The sequence below is a fragment of the Saccostrea echinata genome, unplaced genomic scaffold (genome assembly GCF_033153115.1).
Source record: "Saccostrea echinata isolate AGI-Se365-2 ecotype Australia unplaced genomic scaffold, CSIRO_AGI_Sech_v1 ptg000009l, whole genome shotgun sequence".
Lineage (NCBI taxonomy): Eukaryota > Metazoa > Mollusca > Bivalvia > Ostreida > Ostreidae > Saccostrea > Saccostrea echinata.
Window position 1 is genome coordinate 12,423,768 of NW_026889758.1, and position 21,793 is coordinate 12,445,560.

Sequence of the window (21,793 nt, forward strand, 5' to 3'; positions counted from 1 at the left end):
TAAGAATTCTAACCATCGAATATAGATGTGACATTTTAGTTCTAATAATTACAAATTAAGGGTACATGTTAGTCATACAGCAATATGATTTTTATAGGAACAAATCAAAGCATTGATATACTAAGAGTAATTGCCATTATTTAAAATCATAAAAGTCAATTACTCATATTCAACTGCAAAGATGTGTGTAAAAAAATCTTAAAAATTAAGAAAAACAAAGAACTGATAGTGTGAATTTATTATATTTTTAATTGTGTTTTCATATACCTGGAGAGAACCATGTGTACATGTATCATTGTATTTGTAGGGAGAACCAGTTGAAGACAGTACAGTTCCATTTACAAAGACAATTAGAGCAGGCCAACAAAATCATTGCAGACAAGCTGCCTTTCATTGACACAAGTAGGATAGACTCTTGTTTTTCCTTAAAAATAAATCCACAGGGTTGTGCATAAGACATGGGGGTCAGGGAATTTCCCTGCCTTTAATGACATAATCTTCCAGTTATCCTGGCATTGCCCCTCTACTCCTACAAGGGGAGTAACCCAAGAAATCCTATTTTTAAATGTCCCCTTCTATATAATTCTTATGGACAACCCTAAATCCACATTATGGATACATTTAACAGCTTATGTTAAAATAAGTCATAGTGATTCATTTTTGTGCATGTTGCATGAATCTCGTAGAAAAATATTTTTTATGTATGTTGAGTTACTTTCTCTAAATTATTATTGTTTAATAGTTAAAAGTATATATTTTTGGACAAAAATTATGTTATTATCCAGAAAACAGAGATCTTAATTCTATTTAAAAATTCAATACTCGAGTATTTTTCTTCATATTATTTATTAAATATTAAATAATTCATTTACCGTATTTATTTTCAAAACACCCCTTTTTAAAATCCAGGGCTGTTTTCCTGATCATAGAATCTAGCCTAGCTGTTAAGTTAGACATGTTAGATATCTAGATTGTATTAAACAATAAAATGCTTTCCTCGGTTGTTAGTACAGTAATTAACATTGCAGCTGCTGCAGAAGAAATACATAACCCGCTAAACGGGTTATGTAAATTTTTTCTGCAATAGCTGCGACGTTAACTCTTGTATCAAAAGATTCTAGGAGCTATGTAGAGCTACTACGATCTTGAACAGTACAGCTCTGCAATCACCTACGAAACTATATCTACAACTTACCTTGCACATTTTACAGTTGGGCTTTGATGGACTAGTTTCACATGGGCAGTTTTTATAACACAGCTTGCAGAACTGAAAAGGATTTTTCTTTTTTTATCTTCTTAGCTTATATATTTATAATTTAAAGTTTAAAAGTTTGCATTCCTTTTAGACAGCGACTTCACCATTTCATATAACAACTGCAACAAAACTATTTCAATGACAATTTAAATTCCGTTTATACAGACTTAAATGCTTAAAATCACAAATTATTTCCTGGTTCCTCTGCATTTCACAAACTTTGTCCTACCTTGCAGTATTCAGTGTCCACAAACTGAACCTTTCGCATAATCTACTTTTTTTTGATCAACCTTCTCTTCCTCGTTGCTTGATTCTGCAGCCAAAGAAAGTGAAAACAGAGCTAGGAAACCCAACAAAACCAAGTAGCGTGTGTTAAGCTTCATTCTTCTTTAAATCAACTTTAATGTCTTTGCCTGTCACTATAGTCAATGTTGTGACGTGTACCTTGTGCTTCCTTTTCCGGGATTAGAAGAGGGGAAATTCGGAAGGCTAAGATTTTTAGATATTATCATTGGGTTTGGTTTTTTATTTCCTTTTTTTTTTTACCTTTCAGTACTTATGAATAATTAATTTAGGTAGAAAACACTACTGGGATTGTGAAAAATATGTGTTTTCAAAGTAGAGTTTTACGTTTTTTTTAAATACTTTTGTGAAGTCTTTTATGACTATTTACAGATATTAGCCCTTTCAATTCAACATGGCTGACCATGAATTAGATGCACTAGAGAACAGATTAGATATAATTGAAATAAGGTGTTTGGAAGCTCAGAGAAAGATGCATTTTATCCCAAGGTACGTCTCAACTTGGGGAGCTTTAAAGTAACTTTGATGCATTGTGGCATTTGACTGTATGCAATTATTATTTGATTTATTTATAATTTTGACATTTTTTAAGATAAAATAATATTGAAATAAAATTGCAAGCAACCAATTAAAATAGCTTAATTAAGCTTTGCCTTATTTAATTTTGTATAGCTAAATCAAGAGATTTTGTTGGACCTGATATTATTACGAATAATGTGGTGGTATTAGTTTTATATAATCATAATTATGATAATGACAGGTCCAGCACAATACCCTGGTAAAGGTATATACCTTGATAAAGCTACAAATGCATATAGCTTTATTAAGGTTTTACAAATACCTTGATCAAGGTATTTTATGTAATGAAAAATACAAAAAAGAAATAATATCAGTAAGAAAGCAAACACCACCTTAGGCTTCTTAAGACAGAATCTCCGAAATGTCCCAGAGCAATGCAGAAAAACCGCATATACATGTATATCCCTTTTTAGATCCATCATGGAATATGGAGCTACTATCTGGAATCCATACCTCAAAGGGGATATTGATAAAATTAGAAAAGATACAAAACAGAGCCATAAGATTTTTTAAAAAGGAATACAGCAACAGGAACCCGGGAGCAATAACATCATGAGAAAGAGCCTCGACATTGACACCCTTAAGGAAAGAAGAACAAGCCTGAGACTTACACTCATGTACAAAGTGGTTGAGGGGTTGGTGCCATCATTGCCTCCTCACTCATTCATAACAAAGGCCAAACCCAAACACCAAATTAAACCAGGACATTTCAGGGACCACCATACAACAAATATAGTCCAGAAACATGTGTGTAACAACAGCAAAGGCTTAGTCATACCCACCAGCAGAACACCACAATATTAACCCTCATTTTTTTGTGGACACGTGCATACACTGGAATCACCTACCGGACTCAATCGTGCGTGCAAAAACTACAGGAATTTAAGACTGCCCTACAGGAACATCGACGCCTGCAATAACATCCGGCGCTCTCTCTACTGTTGTAAAAAGCCATAACTGGATTCTACAATTTACAGATACAGATACAGACAGAGAAAAAAATCCTAAAAAAATAAATACTGATAGTCGAGTTCTGAGTTGTTGTCAGTAAATTCACTCATGCATGTAAACTACTCAAACACAAAGAAATCAGTATAAAAGCATGTCGTGTGAGGAGACGTTCTTTTATGCTGTCTTTTTGATACCTGAGTACTTTTCAGGTTCGAGTGAACACACTGACCACAACTCATAATTCGACTTTTAAATTTAATTTTTTAAGATTTTTTTTGGTAATTTCATTACATAAAATACCTTGATCAAGGTATTTGTAATACCTTGATAAAGCTATACATGTATAGTTTTATCAAGCTATATACCTTTATCGGGGTATTGTGCTTGACCTGAATGAAGTACCAAAACATTTATCAGGTTGGGCACAGCCCAAAAAAGGGTCTTTGAACTCCCATCAATCTCCCATATTAGAGATGGTATTTACTGACTATTTGGAAGAGTAAAGTCGTTAATTCCATGGATTGGCATGAAATGGCGCATAATTTTAACCCATGTGGAATATAATATAGGTATTTATTGGTGTTCTTAATGAAAAAATCCGTAATTCATCGTGGAATTTTTTGCAAAGAGTTGTTCAAATATTTGACAAGATTTTCTAGTACATTAACCAGTGCAATATTTCTCCATTTTTACTTAAAAAGAAAAATCCCCTTCTTCCCCAACGACGTTGCACTTGTAAATTGTGTTGCTTACTTTCTATTTCAATCTTCTGGGCAACCAATCAAATAATGCAAACCAATAAATTCGATGAATGATGTTCTTTCTTTAACATGGTTTAAAGTCGGATTTAACTACAGAGGCACATAAGTGTTAATTTTAAATTAGGAAATAAAAAGAAAAATAAGTTTTTGCTTTTATTTCCTTTCATTTTGTACGCAATGGCATTATACTTTTTATAAGAGTAGGATATACAGTGAGATATACAGTGAGATTATGATATAATTATTGTTTTAAAACGATGCACTTTGAATAAAAACAAGAATTGCAACTGTCACTGAATTTGTAAATCTTTTATTTAAAATCATTTATTAAATATATTAAATTCATCATTAATATGCATATTAAGAAAAGGTCACATGGAATTTGCAACTTATCCTAAAAGAAAAAAATAACAACAAATATTACATTCAAGTGTACAAAATTAAATTTTATAGCAGTAAGTGCCCACCATACCAGTAAATTATTAGGAGCTCGTGTTTAACAGGCTTTTATGAAAATAGATATTGACGAAGATCCAAAGAGCGATTGAAAGTTAACTTCAAAAGAGTTAAACCACTGGACAAAATAGAATTTTTATCCAACTATAGACACAATCATTTTTTTTTTTTTGATTGATTGAGCAAGAAGTTCTGCTGTTACGAACAACTATAGGTATCTTTTTTACAAAGTTAAGCAGAAATTTCACCCGGAAAATTGATCGAACTATGCAAGGAATATGTTTACTAAAATTCCCTGATGCCTATGCAAATGCACCTTTGCTTTTTTGGATTCGAATAGAAAAGACTACCATTTGGTCAGTATATTTCATCTCTGATATGGGAGACTGACCACCAAACAGAAGTAAATGACCGTTTGATGGGCTGTGCGCAACCTGTTTTTATGTCAGTAGTGCCATTGAATGACCATGATGACAAGTTAGAATAATCTAACCAAATCTTACTAAATATATCAAAACCAATTCAACAAATATAGTCAAATTTGGACTAGTGCTTTATGAAGTTTATTAGTCCGACACATTTTTTACTTGCCTTGGACTTGCAGCTAATTCCAAACCCTGATTATAAATAAACACCATATTAATGATAATCATAGTAAACCTTTTTGAGCTTGTATGTACCTTCAAACCATAATATATCTTGATAAATAAAATAATATTCTACACATTTTCTCATTGTTTCATATTTACTAGCTGCCATACTCTCTGAATTGTTCACAGTATATATGTCACTTAGATTAGAATTATCTCCCCCTATAGTAAGTTGTGTGACTTGTATCACTGTTGAGTGTTGATGTTATATTGTACCTTTACTGTAGTGTGTGCATGATGAACATATTGTTGTATATGTACTTTTTTTCTTTTGATCTGTGCAGGACAAAAAGAGGGCAGATGAGGTAGTTACGATGTTTATCTGCTAGATACATTTATACTACTATATATACTCACAGTTATGTGTTTGATTTTCTGTGTTTTTGAGATAATATATATTGTACATATATGCACTTGCAAAGTTCATATACTTAGTGTATCACTTTTTCACATAACCGGGTGGGGTATTGAAGATTTTATATATTATTTATTTATTCACTTTTGACCAATATTGCAATGGTACTTTATCTATATTAGAAATCCCATTTATATGTACAATAAAACTTGTCTGTAGGGACTTTAGTTACAAGGATTTTCCATAATGAATAAATCAGAATAATTCACTTCTTTTGCTTTGGAGACTATTCAACAAATATGGGTTTCTTTTCTTTTTTTTCTGTCAAGGTAATCCTTAATATTAGTTTTTTTGTTTTGTTTTGTTTTGTGTTTCATTATTATTATTTTTTTTTTTGTCTCTAGAAAACACTGAATTGCTAGCAGACCTAGGCAATATGGGCCCTTATACAGTTGCTCCCAGAAATTCCTTGTATGAAAGTTGAATTGTACATGTATTTGGATTTAGGGCTGATTGTTGTTATATGTCTAATCTTTGATAGGAATCTGTAAAAACAGTCATTAAATAGAATAAAGTCATATTAGTTATTGCACTTGACAATATCAGTTAGTAACTATATTTATTTTCATTTTTGCAAAACAAGATAATTATGAAAAATGAATGTCCCCAGCAAGGCCCAATTGAAATAGGGACAAATTAACAATGACTTTCGTCTAATGACTGTTCATACATGGTCATGACACTACTGTTGTGGCCAAGAGTATGTTTCTAGTTGTCTTTTACCAAGATATGGACTAGAAAAGAATTTAATATACATTTCTAACACAGATGACCTTGACCCAGTCAATATAACCTCTGTCTCTAAATTATGTTTGTGCTAAATGTGAAGTTTCCATGTTGTTTACTTGACATGCATCAGAAGTTTTGACTTAATGTTGAGTGAAGTTAAAATTACAAACAGACAAAGACACAGAAATGGTGACTGATTCACTTAAAATAGATACTTGCCAACTCAAGGGCATACAAAGTAGAAGTATGATAAACAGATGGTGGAATTCTAGAAAACATAATCCAAGAAGCTGTCAACTCAGGATGATGCAGTGTACTGATTTAAAGGGAAAAAAACCATTCATGTTTGAAAATGTTTCTTTTTCAAGGCATTTGATAAAGTTCTTTTATTTAATTTAGTCTCTAACCATGCCTCCTGTCAGATGGCATAATTTTCACAACTTGAATCTTTGCATTTGTGCAACACTTCTATACAGACTTTTATGAAATAGCATGACTCTTTCTCTGTTTTCATGATAAATTCATATCTATGATTTAGATTAAAGATGAAAAAAAAATCTTGATATTATCAATAAGCTGTAAATCTTATCTAAAACATCCGATTACAGTTGTTTAATTTCAATAAATTTAAAGTTAGACATATTAGATGGCATAGAGACATCAAAACTATAGCCAGCGTCAAGTCATGCCATCATAAATTTACATTTTATATGTATTATAGATTCTTCACAATGAAAGGCCCCAAACAGCACAGCTCTTCTGTAAAATTAAAAATGTTCTCACAAAACTCACAAAAGCGAAGGATTTCAGCAATGATGACAGCAATACACATTGGACTAAATATGTAATTATTTGATAGATTTCTGTCTAGTCCATACTTACTGTTTATAGCTTTTAATGGTTTCAGTGCATAGAAAAACTTGCCAACATTCAAGAAAAGATTTTTACTGCAACCAAAAATAAGAAGAGGATATCTGAGATTTACGGAAAATGTAAGAAAATCAGTACACTGTAATTTGATTATTTATTATAATAGTACAGTTTTATTTGCTTATATGTAATATAGATGAACCTTATGTCTATTAGATAAGAAATACAGTGAAACCAGGGGTTGAAATTTTTCTGGAAAATCCACTAGCCCAGGGGCAACTGATCAGTTAAAATTTACTAGCCCAAATATCAAACTAACTAGCCCTACAATTTTCATGCAAAATGAAACATAACAAATTTAAGTGTCAAACGCTTTAGTGACAGGAACAATATCAAACTAACTAGCCCTACAATTTTCATGCAAAATGAAAACATAACAAATTTAAGTGTCAAACGCTTTAGTGACAGGAACAAATAAACTTAGTTCTCAGTCAAAAGAAACTAGCCTTAGCTGCCTACATAAAAAAGCTATGGTAAACTGACAATCGAGAAATTTTTTTGTTCTGCTAGTTCGAGGGACTATCATTACATTTAAATTATCTAGCCCAAGTCTTAAAATGACTAGCCCCGGGCGTCTGGCTACCGTATATTTCAACCCCTGGAAACTTGACTAATTGGGATGTTGTATATTCTGATATCTTGTCTAATACGATGGAAACTTAAAGTCCCTTTCAGTAAATTCAATTGTTTAAGATGTTGTCTAATCCAGAATTTTGCCTAATCTGGAATTTGCCTAATCTGGCCAATTTCTTTGGAACCAGTGGTGTCCAGATTAGACTAGTTTTACTGATCATGTATTGATTACCTTTTCCATACAAGTGTACCTTATTTACATATTAAATGACAGTACAGGATGTTCTGTAAATTACTCTGAAACATAAAAAGAATAAATAACAAGCTCAATATTCAAACTAATATTCTAGGCTTTATTTAATTATGACCTGATTGATGATTCAGTTCAATGGGTGTTTACAATATAATTTTCCTTCCCTGTTTCTTCAAAACTTATCATGAACTTAACAGGTAGAAGGACATATTATTTTCATACAATCATTGATTGATTTTGATATCATGTGTCAAAGTAAAGAAATGAGGATTGAAGGGGTCTTTCTAAATATAAACATTAAAAAACTCGGGTTGACCTGTACTTTCAAGTGATGGACAAGGGACGCTTTGGTAAGATGAAGGTAATTAATGACATGATTTGCTGGCATATTTTATTCAAAGCATATAAATTTTCCAGATAATGTGGTTAATCAGCAAATACCCGGTAATAGGGTTTACTTGTACTTTCTAATAATATACTTTTTTATTACATCCAGACAATCTTCATTTAAAAAAAATTGTAACGAATGTGGCCTTTTGTAAAAATGAAATAATAGATGTAGCCCTTTCATGAGATCTTTCCATATATAGATGTCAAGTCAATATATCTATGGATTGACCTCATGAAAGGGCTACATTTGTACAATATTTTCATTTTAATGTTTCCAGCCAAGGAAGTACAGAAGTATTTAGACCCAGCCTATACTGATGAAATGACAATGAGTGATGAAGCTAAGGAAGAAGTTATCATAGCAGGTAATCAGTGCTCCCAATTACTCCCAATAACTACATACTGTATATCATAAATCTATAGCAAGTACCGGTAATGACATATGTGTTACTCTCAATAGCTTCATACTGTATATCATAAGGTAATTGCATATACCGGTACATGTGTTACTCCTAATAACTACATACTGTATATCATAAATCTATAGCAGGGAATGGCTCATACATGTGTTACTCCCAATAACTACATACTGTATATCATATAAATCTATAGCAGGGAATGGCTCATACATGTGTTACTCCCAATAACTACTTACTGTATATCATAAATCTATATATAGCAGGTAATGACTCATACATGTGTTACTCCCAATAACTACATACTGTATATCATAAATCTATAGCAGGGAATGGCTCATACATGTGTTACTCCCAATAACTACATACTGTATATCGTAAATTTATAGCAGGGAATGGCTCATACATGTATTACTCCCAATAACTACATACTGTATATCATAAATCTATAGCAGGGAATGGCTCATACATGTGTTACTCTCAATATGAACATTGTATATACTGTATTGTTAAGTTGTAGATTTCAAGTAGGAAATTTGTTCTACTTCTATTTTTTCCAGTCCCCTGAGTCACTTATTTATAACTTTCACATGTCATGATTGTTTAGTAATGGAGATTTACTAATAAGTTATTCAAATCATAATGTAGGGCTAGTCCCCTTCTTATTACAAAATAATGGTCTTGTAGAGTAGGCTTTCCCCTCTAAAACTTTTCTTCCCAGAAAACTGGCTCTACAGTAGGATTTCCCCCATGCGTGGATCTAGAGTGGGGGTCGGGGGTGTCTGCAGTAACTGTGGCCTGTGGGGCAGGTGATGGTAGTATAGAACCAAACTTGTTAAACTGTGACCCCTGGGGCTAGGGATTTGGCATAGAATCAGTTTAGTTCAACTGTGGCCCCAGGGGCAGGGAATGTGGTACTCAAACTGGTTAAACTGTGGCCCCTGGGGAAGGAGATATGGTATAGAATCAAACTGGTTAAACTGTGTCCTCCTAGAGAAGGGGGTGAGGCTACAAAAGGACTTGAGACTTACAAAGAAAACAAAAATTGGGGGAAGAAAATTTTCAATTCATCTTCTCAAGATTTTCAAACTACAAATAATATTTGTTTGTATGTTTGTAAATATTTTCTTGTATCTGGATGTACTGTAGATTCAAGTTTATTCTAATCATTGACTTTGGGGCAAAATGAGATCACAAAGAGAATTTAAATTTTTTTTACCGGTACTCTGAAATGTATTACAAAAATATTTCCCCATCAAGGACTATCGTCCAAAATGGAAGCATGCTTAAAATAAGTAAAAAATGTTAAATCATGGTCCTTAGGAGAGGGATAGTGTCACAAAATTAGTTAATTTTTTTAAAAGAAAGATGGAAGTACATTTTAAAATCTTTTTCTTTTCTCAAGATTACAGGACAAGAAACTGTCAAATTATAATGCAAAGACAAGTCAGGGAAAAGAGGGAAGGGGGAGGGGTGCTGTCAATTCCTTATGTTCTAATTAATTTTATCCATAAAAATATACTTTGGGAAATATCTTCCCTTACTTTCAGTTCAGATTTGTAATTCATTGCAATTTGGACCAAGGGGCTCTCAAGTTTTAAAAAGGAGTTGATAAGTTTATAAAAAGAAAATCTTAACTGAGAAGAAAACTTGCAAAGTGAGTGACACTTAAGTGACTGTAAAGGCTCATGGACCTCCTTTTTTTGATTCAATAATATATATATATATATATATATATATATATATATATATATATATATATATATATATATATATATATATATATATATATATATATTAGGGGTGGCAATTTGTAACCGGTTAACTGATTACTTGGTCGGAACGATGGCAATCGGTTAGAAAATCTGTAATCAGTTTGTCGGAAAAAATAAAATTTATAAAAATTTGAACCTAATTTTCTTAAAATTCTTTCTTTTTTTTGGAAAAAAAAAATGTCTATAATCGTTAGAAATTCAGCGTTTTCACATATCCAAGCTGACTTGGATGTAATTATAGTTCTCCGGATTGAGATTGTATTGTAATTGGTCACTTTGTGTTTGAAGTGTTAATTAGTTAATTAACTGCAAATTTGTATGTTTTTTGCAGTTATCTATCGAATAAATTACTACACAAACTTTGTAAATTAATTAAGTTATGTATTTCAGACTTAGTATGGTGTCAGTGCTGAATGAACGTATGTGAAATCTGCTTTGGGAAAATAGCAATTATTTCTCAGTCATAATTCGTGGTTTTCTTAATTTTTTTCTAGTCTACATTGAAACTAAAATAAAATAGAGAAGCATGTGGGTTTTTTTTAAAATCAAGAATCAAGACAAATAAAATGATTTAACATCTAGATTTTATCAGTCTTCTTGTATATATGAATAGAGCTACTTAGGAAAAAAGTATGTACATCAAGAAAATGCGTATATTGATACGGTTAACCGGTTAATCGGTCGGAACGTCTTGCGGTTAACCGATTAGCAATTCTGTATTCGATTGCCATCCCTAATATATATATATATATATATATATATATATATATATATATATATATATATATATATATATATATATATATATATATATATATATATATATATATATATATATATATATATATATATATATTATTAGTTGTTCACTATTAATGTTGTTTGATGTTTAATAAAAAAGATTTTCTTTGATTTGACAGAGGAAGAATTTTTGAGGGGCCAAGCCAAACATTTGGAAATGATGGAAGAATTAAAGTCAACGTTGGACAGTGAACACCTTAAATGTAGAGTGAGATTAGAAAGTTTACAGAGATTACTCCTGCTTATTTTCCCTTGTATTTTTATTTTTCATACAATCCTGTATAAAACTGTAAAAAATACAAAATTTTTAAAGCATTAACTAAATACATATACATGTATATATAATGATTTTGTAAAGAATTTAGTCTGTTTTAGATTTTAAAGAATAAAGGACAAAAGTTTGAGCTCAACAGCAACAATGATTGAAATTTTTAATTTGAAATGTGAACCTTAAGGACATACGCAACGTAGTTTGAACTTTATTTTCTTTTTCCCTGGAGTTGAAGAGTTCCCATACTTAAAGGAATCGAGTGCTACATTTAATGTCTATATATGCTGTTGTACACTTCTTCTAGAATAAGTCTGGATAAACAAAACATCTAGAATATATGTTTAGTAATTTTTATATATTTTTCTTTGAATTATACAAGAATTTTCATTAATTGATACCTTTTCAAAACCCCTGTCTACGAACATCTGATGGCACCATAATCTTAAATTAAGAATATCTTGAAAAATTATCAGTAGGTAAGGTACGTTGCGTATGTCCTTAAATTGAGACAACAATATATTGCCAAAGAAAGAATGAATTTAGCAAAGTATCAAGTTATTTTCATTTATGGATTCAAGAAGTTAGTCAAATGAATATACATGTAACTTGCTAGTTCCAGTAACCTTGACTGTTAAATATGGCCTTAAATCATGATCATATTATACACACAATCAGCACAATTTATCAAAGTATTCAAAATCTACAGGGTACATTATATGTAAATGATTTATTTTACAGCTACTCCAAAGTTTACAGAAAAGTTTGAGGCCTTGAGTCATATTCAGATAAAACAGCAGGTAGGATTTCAAAGTACCCACCTGTGTGTAACTCAGAGATATATGACAATGAACGCATATGATTTTTAAAAGTGTAACTCAGAGATATTTGACAATGAACGCATACGATTTTTAAAAGTGTAACTCAGAGATATTTGACAATGAACGCATATGATTTTTAAAAGTGTAACTCAGAGATATTTGACAATGAACGCATATGATTTTTAAAAGTGTAACTCAGAGATATTTGACAATGAACGCACACAATTTTTAAAAGATGAATTATGGGAAACGATTGAAAATTTACAGGTACAAAGATGTATCATTGGACTGATTTGTTTGTAATTTGATTTCAGGACCAAACTTCAGAGCTTACTGAAGAAGCAAGAAAGTTGCTGGCAACATATAACAATATTGTATCCTTCAGATAAATGTTAGATTTAATTCTTACTGTAGAATCCTGAATATATTATAGTGTGCACTTTCACATAAAGCACCACTCGCACAGTAAAGATAGTTGCTTTAATCTTTATATTGCTGAAATACAATGTTAAAAATCAACAGTCCATTCACAAATTCCTGTTCTCGTAATTTGACATTTGTGAGTCATTTTGTGATATTAGGTACTCAAGTTCAATAAGGAATGTACAGTATTCTTAGATCAAAGAACAGGAGACATTTTGGTCCATCTGACAGTCATCCTGTTTGTCCTATGTAAAGTTTAGACAAATGACCTCACAGGTCAGAGATATATTAGTTAATCTCAGTTTTATGATAATATACAGTAATGATATTTTTTTGACGGTGGCTATCTATAGCCACAGTCTTATGCTGCCATTCTGGGTTATGAATAAACAACAGTAAATCCTCACAGGACCCTAGCGATGATTTTTTGCGGAGACAAAATAATGAAAAAATACGTTATGTTTTGCATTATGATTTTTTTTTATATATCTACTTTTGACAGTTTCGAAGAAAAATAGAATGTACATTAACAAAAATTTATAAATTATTACATAAATCATGAATTTCCATTACTCTGGATATTTCTATCAGATTACATCATAATACATTAGATAAAGGTAATTTTGTAACTGATTATCAGTTTCTACTAAACAGGATTCCATTTTAAAGACATGTACAAAAATATTCAAAATCTTATACATCTTTATGAGTTAATCCAGTCAAAATAGAAAATAGACTTCTCATTTTGTATGGAATTTTGTAAGAAAAAGCAAATTGACTCCTCACTTTGTATACAGGAAAACCTTGTGTACAAATTGACTTCTGGGTGCTTTGTATACTAATTGACTCCTTGTGTACGAATTAATTTGTGTACGAATTGACTAGACATGCATTACATCATGGGTGGCAGGGGATAGTTTCGTACTAAAGACCCGGTCAAATTTCTTAAAAAACTGAGATATCCCCTGTTTGATGTGATATTTTATGTAGAAAAATGATTAGAATAATTATGGGACACATTTGCAGTGTAGCAGAGTGCTTGCTGAAAAAAATGATGTGCAACATGTAGGTGTCACTATGACGCTTATCGTATACAGAGTTGTAAATGCAAAACTAAGACACATGGTCAGTTGCAGAGGAAATTCAGCTGAAAAGCAGTAGGCCTTAGAAGAAGGTGTGTATCTCAGAGGGAAGGTGAATGGCCCCATATCAATTGGTGAATTTTCATTAGGGCATGCATTAATTTACAGACTACTGGGTGTTTTATCCTGCTCGCTCGGGCCTGGGGGTGGGTTGTATGGGTGCGACTGAGGCCCAAATCTTGGAAAAACAAGCCAAAATTTGGGGAGTCCCCAGGTGCATTTTTGGTACATGTGCACTCTACTAGGCAGATTACATGTAATTTGTTGACATAATTTGTGAGCCATGGGCATATGAAGTGTAATTAATGAGCCCCTGGAAAACTGTCCCCATGTACATGTTTTTATGAATCGCATGTATATGTGTACCCCCTCGGCACATGTTTGGCATTAAAAAAAACTATCTTCCGCCACCATGAAGTTGGACACTACTGTTGGATTTAAGCTTTTGCAAATGTAGTGCGGTGTTATTTACAGTTTTCAATGATAAAAAATATATCATCGTCCTTTTTGATTTGTTTTTAGCTCACCTGAGCCAAAGGCTTAAGTGAGCTTTTCTTATCAAAATTTGTCGTTGTCGTAAACTTTTCACATTTTCATCTTCTTCTCCAGAACCACTGGGCCAATTTCAACCAAACTTGCCACAAAGTATCCTTGGGTGAAGGGGATTCAAGTTTGTTCAAATGAAGGGCCACGCCCTCTTTCAAGGGGAGATAATTAAGAATTAGTGAATAAAATAAATGCATCATTTAAAAATCTTCTTCTCAAGAACCATAGGGCCAGGAAAGATGAAACTCATGTGGAAGCGTCTTCAGGTAGTGTACATTTATGTTTGTTCAAATCATGACCCGGGGGTAGGGCGGGGCCACAATAGAGGATCAAAGTTTTACATAGAAATATATAGGAAAAATCTTTAAAAATCTTCTTCTCAAGAACAGCAAAGCCATGATGAGTCATATTTATATGGAAGCATCCTCGGGTAGCATAGATTCAAGTTTGCTCAAACCATGACCCCCGGGGGTAGGGCGGGGCAACAATGGAGGATCAAAGTTTTACATAGAAATATATAAGAAAAATCCTTAAAAATCTCATTCTCAAGAACAGCAAAGTCATGATAAGTCATATTTATATGGAAGCATCCTCAGGTGGTGTAGATTCAAATTTGTTCAATCCATGACCCCCGGGGGTAGGGCATGGCCACAATGGAGGATCAAAGTTTTACATAGAAATATATAGGAAAAATCTTTAAAAATCTTCTTCTCAGGAACAGCAAAGTCATGATGAGTCATATTTATATGGAAGCATCCTTAGGTAGTGTAGATTCAAGTTTGTTCAAATCATGACCCCCAGGGGTAGGGGGGGGCACAATGGAGGATCAAAGTTTTACATAGAAATATATAGGAACAAGATGTGTTTGTGAAACACTGATGCCCCCGTATGGCAGCTTATGGCGAAGGTTAAAGTTTCTTCAAATGCAAGTCAAAATCCAGGCCAAAAGATAAAAAATGTTGATACCCAAAGAAAGGTCTTGTTTCAAGGAATACACCTGTGAAATTTGAAAGACCTAGATACAACTGTTCAAAAGTTATGGCGAAGGTTAAAGTTTTTTAAATAAAAGTCAAACGTCAAGGTCAAGGTCAAAGTGGTTGGTATCCAAAGGAAGATCTTGTCACAAGGATTACATATGTGAAGTATGAAAGCCCTAGCACCAACCATTCAAAAGTTATGGCCAAGGTTAAAGTTTTTCAAAAGTAGGTCAAACTCCTAGGTCAAGGTCAAAGGGTCAAAGTGGTTGGTATCCAAAGGAAGGTCTTGTCACAAGGATTACATATGTGAAGTATGAAAGCCCTAGCATCAACCATTCAAAAGTTATGGCCAAGGTTAAAGTTTTTCAAAAGTAGGTCAAATTCCTAGGTCAAGGTCAAAAGGTCAAAGTGGTGGTTGGTAACCAAAGGAAGGTCTCGTCGCAAGGATTACATATGTGAAGTATGAAAGCCCTAGCTCCAACCATTCAAAAGTTATGGCCAAGGTTAAAGTTTTTCAAAAGTAGGTCAAACTCCTAGGTCAAGGTCAAAGGGTCAAAGTGGTTGATATCCAGAGGAAGGTCTTGTCACAAGGAATACACATGTGAAGTTTGAAACCCTAAGCACCAACTGTTCAAAAGTTATGGCCAAGGTTAAAGTTTTTCAAAAGTAGGTCAAATTCCAAGGTCAAGGTCAAAAGGTCAAAGTGGTTGGTATCCAAAGGAAGGCCTTGTCACAAAGAATACACATGCGAAGTTTGAAACCCCAAGCACCAACTGTTTAGAAGTTATGGCCAAGGTTAAAGTCTCATAAAATTTTGCAAAAGTGGGTCAAACTCCAAGGTCAAGGTCAAAAGGTCAAATATGATGGTACCCAAAGAAAGGTCTTGTCACAAGGAATACACATGTGAAATATGAAAGTCATAGCTCCAACCAATCAAAAGTTATGGGCAAGGTTAAAGTTGACAACAGACAAACGGACAAACAGACAAACAGATAAACAGACAGACAGGACAAAAACAATATACCCCCGGGATCTTTCGAGCCGGGGGCATAAAAATCTTTAAAAATCTTCTTCTCAAGAGCAGCAAAGCCACAATGAGTCATATTCATATGGAAGCATACTCAGGTAGTGTAGATTCTATTTTGTTCAAATCATGACCCCCAGGGGTAGGGGGGGGGCACAATGGAGGATCAAAGTTTTACATAGAAATATATAGGAAAAATCTTCAAAAATCTTCTTCTCAAGCACAGCAAAGCCATGATGAGTCATATTTATATGGAAGCATCCTCAGGTAGTGCAGATTCAATGACCCCCGGGGTTAGGGCGGGGCCACAATGGAGGATCAAAGTTTTACGTAGAAATATATAGGAAAAATCTTCTTCTCAAGAATAGCAAAGCCCAGATTGTTCATATTTATATGGAAGCATCCTCAGGTAGGGTAGATTCAAATTTATTCAGATCATGTGCCCCCGGGGGTAGGATGGGGCCACAATGGAGGATCAAAGTTTTACATAGAAATGTATAGGAAAAATTTTAAAAATCTTCTTCTCAGGAACAGCAAAGCCCTGATTGATCATATTTATGTGGAAGCATCCTCAGGTAGTGTAGATTCTATTTTGTTCAAATCATGACCCCCGTGGGTAGGATGGGGCCACAAAGTCTTAAATAGAAATATATAGGAAAATATCTTCTTCTGAAGAACTGCAAACCATGATTAGTCATTTTGATATGGAAGCATCCTCAGGTAGTGTAGATAAAATTTTGTTCAAATGATGACCCCCAGGGGATGGGTGGGGCCCATTGGGGGATCGAAAGTTTTACATAAGAACATATAGAAAAAATATTTCTTTTCAAGAACAGGAAAGCTATGTTGAGTCATATTGATATGGAAGCATCCTCAGGCAGTGTAGATTCAAGTTCAAATGATGACCCCTGGGATAGGGAGGAACCACAATGGGGGATCAAATTTTTACAAAGGAATATATGGGAAAATTTTTTTAAAATCTTCTCAAGTAACCCCCCCCCCCCCCGGGGTAATCTTTTCAATACTGAACTGATTTGTGCTTTTGCCTAGCCAATGTGCTCAGGTGAGCGATGTGACCCATGGGCCTCTTGTTTGTTTCTGTAGATATTACACCTTTGATTTAATGACTTCACTGATTAATGATAGTGTTTTATTAAAGCAATACCAGCAGTAACTGACAGTAACTTTTGCTTTACACAAGAATATTATTTAACACCTACCCATAAAACAATGGTAGAAACAAAGTTCCTGTAAGAAATCTAGAATAATAAATAAAGTAAGACTATGTGACTGCACGCTGCCCATTTTTCTTTTAAAAGCCATTGGGATTGCAAGCCACTGCAAAAGTATAATTTTAGTTTTATCCTAGTGATGTACTGACTTGATCTCCAAACAGCTTGCAGGTGTTAAATGCTGCTCTTGCTTTGGAAAGTCTCTCTTTGATATCAGTCTCTGTTTCTCCATTTGTTGTAACTTTACTACCCAAGTATGTATGGTCTTTACATGAATATATTAGGACCTTTGCTTCCCTTAATTTAAAAATGAGGGTAAACTGGTTTTGACACATTACTAGGATTTATAAAAAAATTAATATGAAGATATTATAATCCACTACTTGAATATATAATTTCTGTCTGCCTACCCATGCTTTGGAATCCTCAAATATGTTTTTGTTTTAAATTTGCAATTATGATTGCACACCACAATTGTACATGTAGCCAAAAAACCTTGAAACGATCGAACTTTTGTTTCTGACATTTCAGCACATTCTATAATTCTTCAAACCTTATTTTAAAATAAACAGTTCACCTTATGTAGAAAATTTTATATAATGAATTGTTTAACAACTTCAATTAATATATGTGCCCATCATAAAGACGCAAATAAAATAAGTTTGCTTATCGAATACATGTATTGTGAAAAATTGCAATAAACTTTCATTATTCCCATATCATTTTACAGATTCTCATAACATTTTATTCATTCATCCCACCCTCTATCAGTACTCACTGTTCTTTGATTGTTGTATAAACTCTCTCTCCCCCCCCCCCCCCCCAATGAATGAATGAATAGAGTACCAACAATCTCTGAAGTATAATAGAATTGTCTCCTTGACAACAAGTAGATTACCTTGGTATCCAGGCAGTTTGTCCAATGGGATGAAATACTGACTAATATAGAGGCCAAGAAAACAAAGACCAAAAACTAAAATATCATAGAAAAATGGTGTTAGTGCAATATTTAATAAAACTATCTGTACAATATAAGATTATTATAAAGTTATTATAAAATTGAGAACCAGTGATGTTATTCATTGTCTGATTTTGGAGGGAATTTGCAGTTGAACATGGATGGGTATGTTGAAGTCCCAACAGCTTTTTTTTTTTCTTTTTTTCTTTTTTTTTTTTAAATACATATTTTAATCTCAGTATCTGAAATGTTCGATATCGCAAGGTTTTTCCTGAATCCTATTGACTTTGAAAAAACAAGGCTGGACCTTATTTTACATGTACACATACATGTATGTGAAGATATGTTTTGGTATTATGGCTCGTGGAGTGAATGTAAAAAGTATACATTTTATATAAGATAATTACATGTTCATGCATCTAAAGTTCTAATATTAGCAAGGAAATTAGTATTCCAGTGTCTAACACTTGAACCAGCTGCCTTCTAACCCAAACTGAGTCACTCTGTCTCAGGTGACCTATTTCTGTATGTTTTTGTTGTTCCTTGTGCATTAACATTTGAATGTTTTCAGCTTTTTTCTCTGAAACTGCTGAACCAAATGAATTTCAACCAATTTGGCATCTAGCAACTATGGGTGAAAGGGAACAAAATATGTGAATTAAATCCCCCCAGGCCTGAGGGATGGGGCTAAATCTATCAAAATTAATGCAATCTTTAAAAATCTTCTCTACTCCTTGACTTCAAGCTGTCAGATTGATGGCATGATTGTAATAAACATTGAGCCCTCTACCAAAATTGTGAAATTCATGGCCCCAGGGTCAGGGTTCTGGTGCTAGGTGGGGCTATATAGATCATATAGTGAAAGTGAATTATTTCTTTTAAATTCTTCTCTGCACCTGGGTATTAAACAAAGTAAGTGCATAGTTTTGATGCTTTTTTGTATTATACAGTTAAAAATTATTGCATAATTCTCTTTTTCTATCAACATTTCAGTTACATCATTTACAGTAATTAATTATCATAGGTGAAAAGCAAAGGAGAATAACTTCTCTCAGTAGAATACAAATTAATAGAGCCCTGGCCAAAACCAGAACACTTGACCAAGTGGATCAAAATACTGAAGATTGGCAAATAATCCCGATGGTTTTAATTTCACTATGTTCGCAGTTCATCGTTTTTCTGCGAAATGAAATCCATTGTGAATGCTATCATTAGTTTTTAAAAACGTTTAAATGCTTATACGAAATTTAAATTAATTTCTCGCAGCATGAAATTAAAACCATCGCGATTGGTACTTTTTGAGAAATCATGAAATTTTAACACCGTAGAATTAAAACAACTTGCAGTACTCAAAAAGGAGGTGGACCTGTTAGTTTGTAATTGTATTGATTACATAGTGAAAATGCATTTTTTTCTCTGAAAAATCTTTGCTACTTGGTTTTAAGCACAGAAATCTTAAGTGCATGGTTATGATGAGCCAGGGTTCCTTTTCCAGAATTATGAATTTCATGGCCCATGGGTCAGTGGTTCAGGTGTTAGGGCAGGACTCTATTAATCATATATTAAAAATGCATAAATTATTTAAGAAACGTTTTATCCCTCTGTATATTAAGCAGACAACTTAAGTGTATGGTTACATGTATGATCAGAAAGGGTGTCTCTTCCAAATTGTGAAATTCATGGTCCTTGGGTCAAGGATTGTACCATTAAGGTGGGGGGGGGGGGGGGCAGTACTGATTAGTGAAAATGCATTATTTCTTTGAAAATCTTCTTCCCTGCACCTTGGTATTCAGCAGACATACTAAGTGCACAGTAATGATGAGCAATATTTAGCAGATATACTAAGTGCAGAGAGTGCCCTTTTCTTAAATTTTTGAACTTGAAGGCACCTGGGATTGGTTCTCTGGTGTTAGGGTGGAGCTCTATGGATTATATAGTAAAATTGCATTAATTCTTTGAAATTTGTGTTCTTTACTGCTATGTATTTAGCTAATAAACTAGGTGCATAGTTATGATGAGCAAGGGTGCCTCTTACAAAATTGTGAAATTCATGGGTCTTAATGTCCTGGTGTTAAGATGGAACTCTATTGATTATTTAGTGAAAATGCATTAATTCTTTTTAAAAAAATTTCCAGTTCCTGGGTATTTGGCAGATAAACTAAGTGAAATTTCATGATGAGCAAAGGTACCTCTTCTGTTGACAGATAAGACAATGACATCGTTTATATTACCATAATGGTGTCCATGACTATGCCCCCCACATTCACAATGTTTTTTTTGTGGGCTCGAAAGATTCCCAATAAATTTTGATATAGTCATTAAAACTGTATGCGAATGCAGTACACAGTTTTCTGATCCAGTATTCCTCTCTTTATCTACGGAACAGAGCACATACTTAATTGAAGTAGGATTATTTGTAGGATGGTATGTTTTTCTCCAAAATTCTTACCTTCATTTAAATGATAGAATGTTTAGCGTTATTGAATTGTTAAAAGTGTTGGTGGCCTCTAGTGTTTACTTAAAACCTACTACTCAGTATGCCCCAGCATTTTTAGCTCATCTGAGCCAAAGGCTCAAGTGAGTTTTTCTGATCGAAGTGTCCAGCAACCGTCGGTCATCTGTAGAATTTTCACATTTTCAATTTCTTCTCAAGAACCACTGTGCCAATTTCAACCAAACTTGCCACAAAGCATCCTTGGATGAAGGGGATTTAAATTTGTTCACAGGAAGTGTCACGCCCTCTTTCAAGGGGAGATATATAAGAATTCATTTCAAGAAACACTGGGCAAGAAAAGATGAACCCTATGCGAAGGCCTCTTTACATACTCTAGACTCAAGTTTGTTCATATCATAACCCCCGGGGGTAGGGCAGGAGCAAAAGAGGGGTTCAAAGTTTTACATAGGAATATATAGAAAACGTATTTAAAAATCTTCTTCTCAAGAACAGCAAAGCCAGGATTAGTCATATAATTATAGAAGTATCTTCAGGTAGTGTAGATTCAAGTTTGTTCAAATCATGACCCCTGGGGGTTGGGCACAGACAAAACAGGGGGCCAAAGTTTTACATAGGAATATGTGAGAAATATTTCAAAAATTTTCTATTCAAAAACAGTTAAGCCATTATTAGTCATATTAATACAGAAGTATCCAGGTGCAGTGTAGATT

At 33.3% G+C, this 21,793-nt stretch overlaps 1 pseudogene; it reads left to right on the forward strand.

Annotated features, from left to right (window-relative positions):
• The first annotated feature begins 1,952 nt into the window (after positions 1-1,952).
• Positions 1,953-18,741, forward strand: LOC133183318 (dynactin subunit 3-like; annotated as a pseudogene).
• Positions 18,742-21,793: the final 3,052 nt, after the last annotated feature.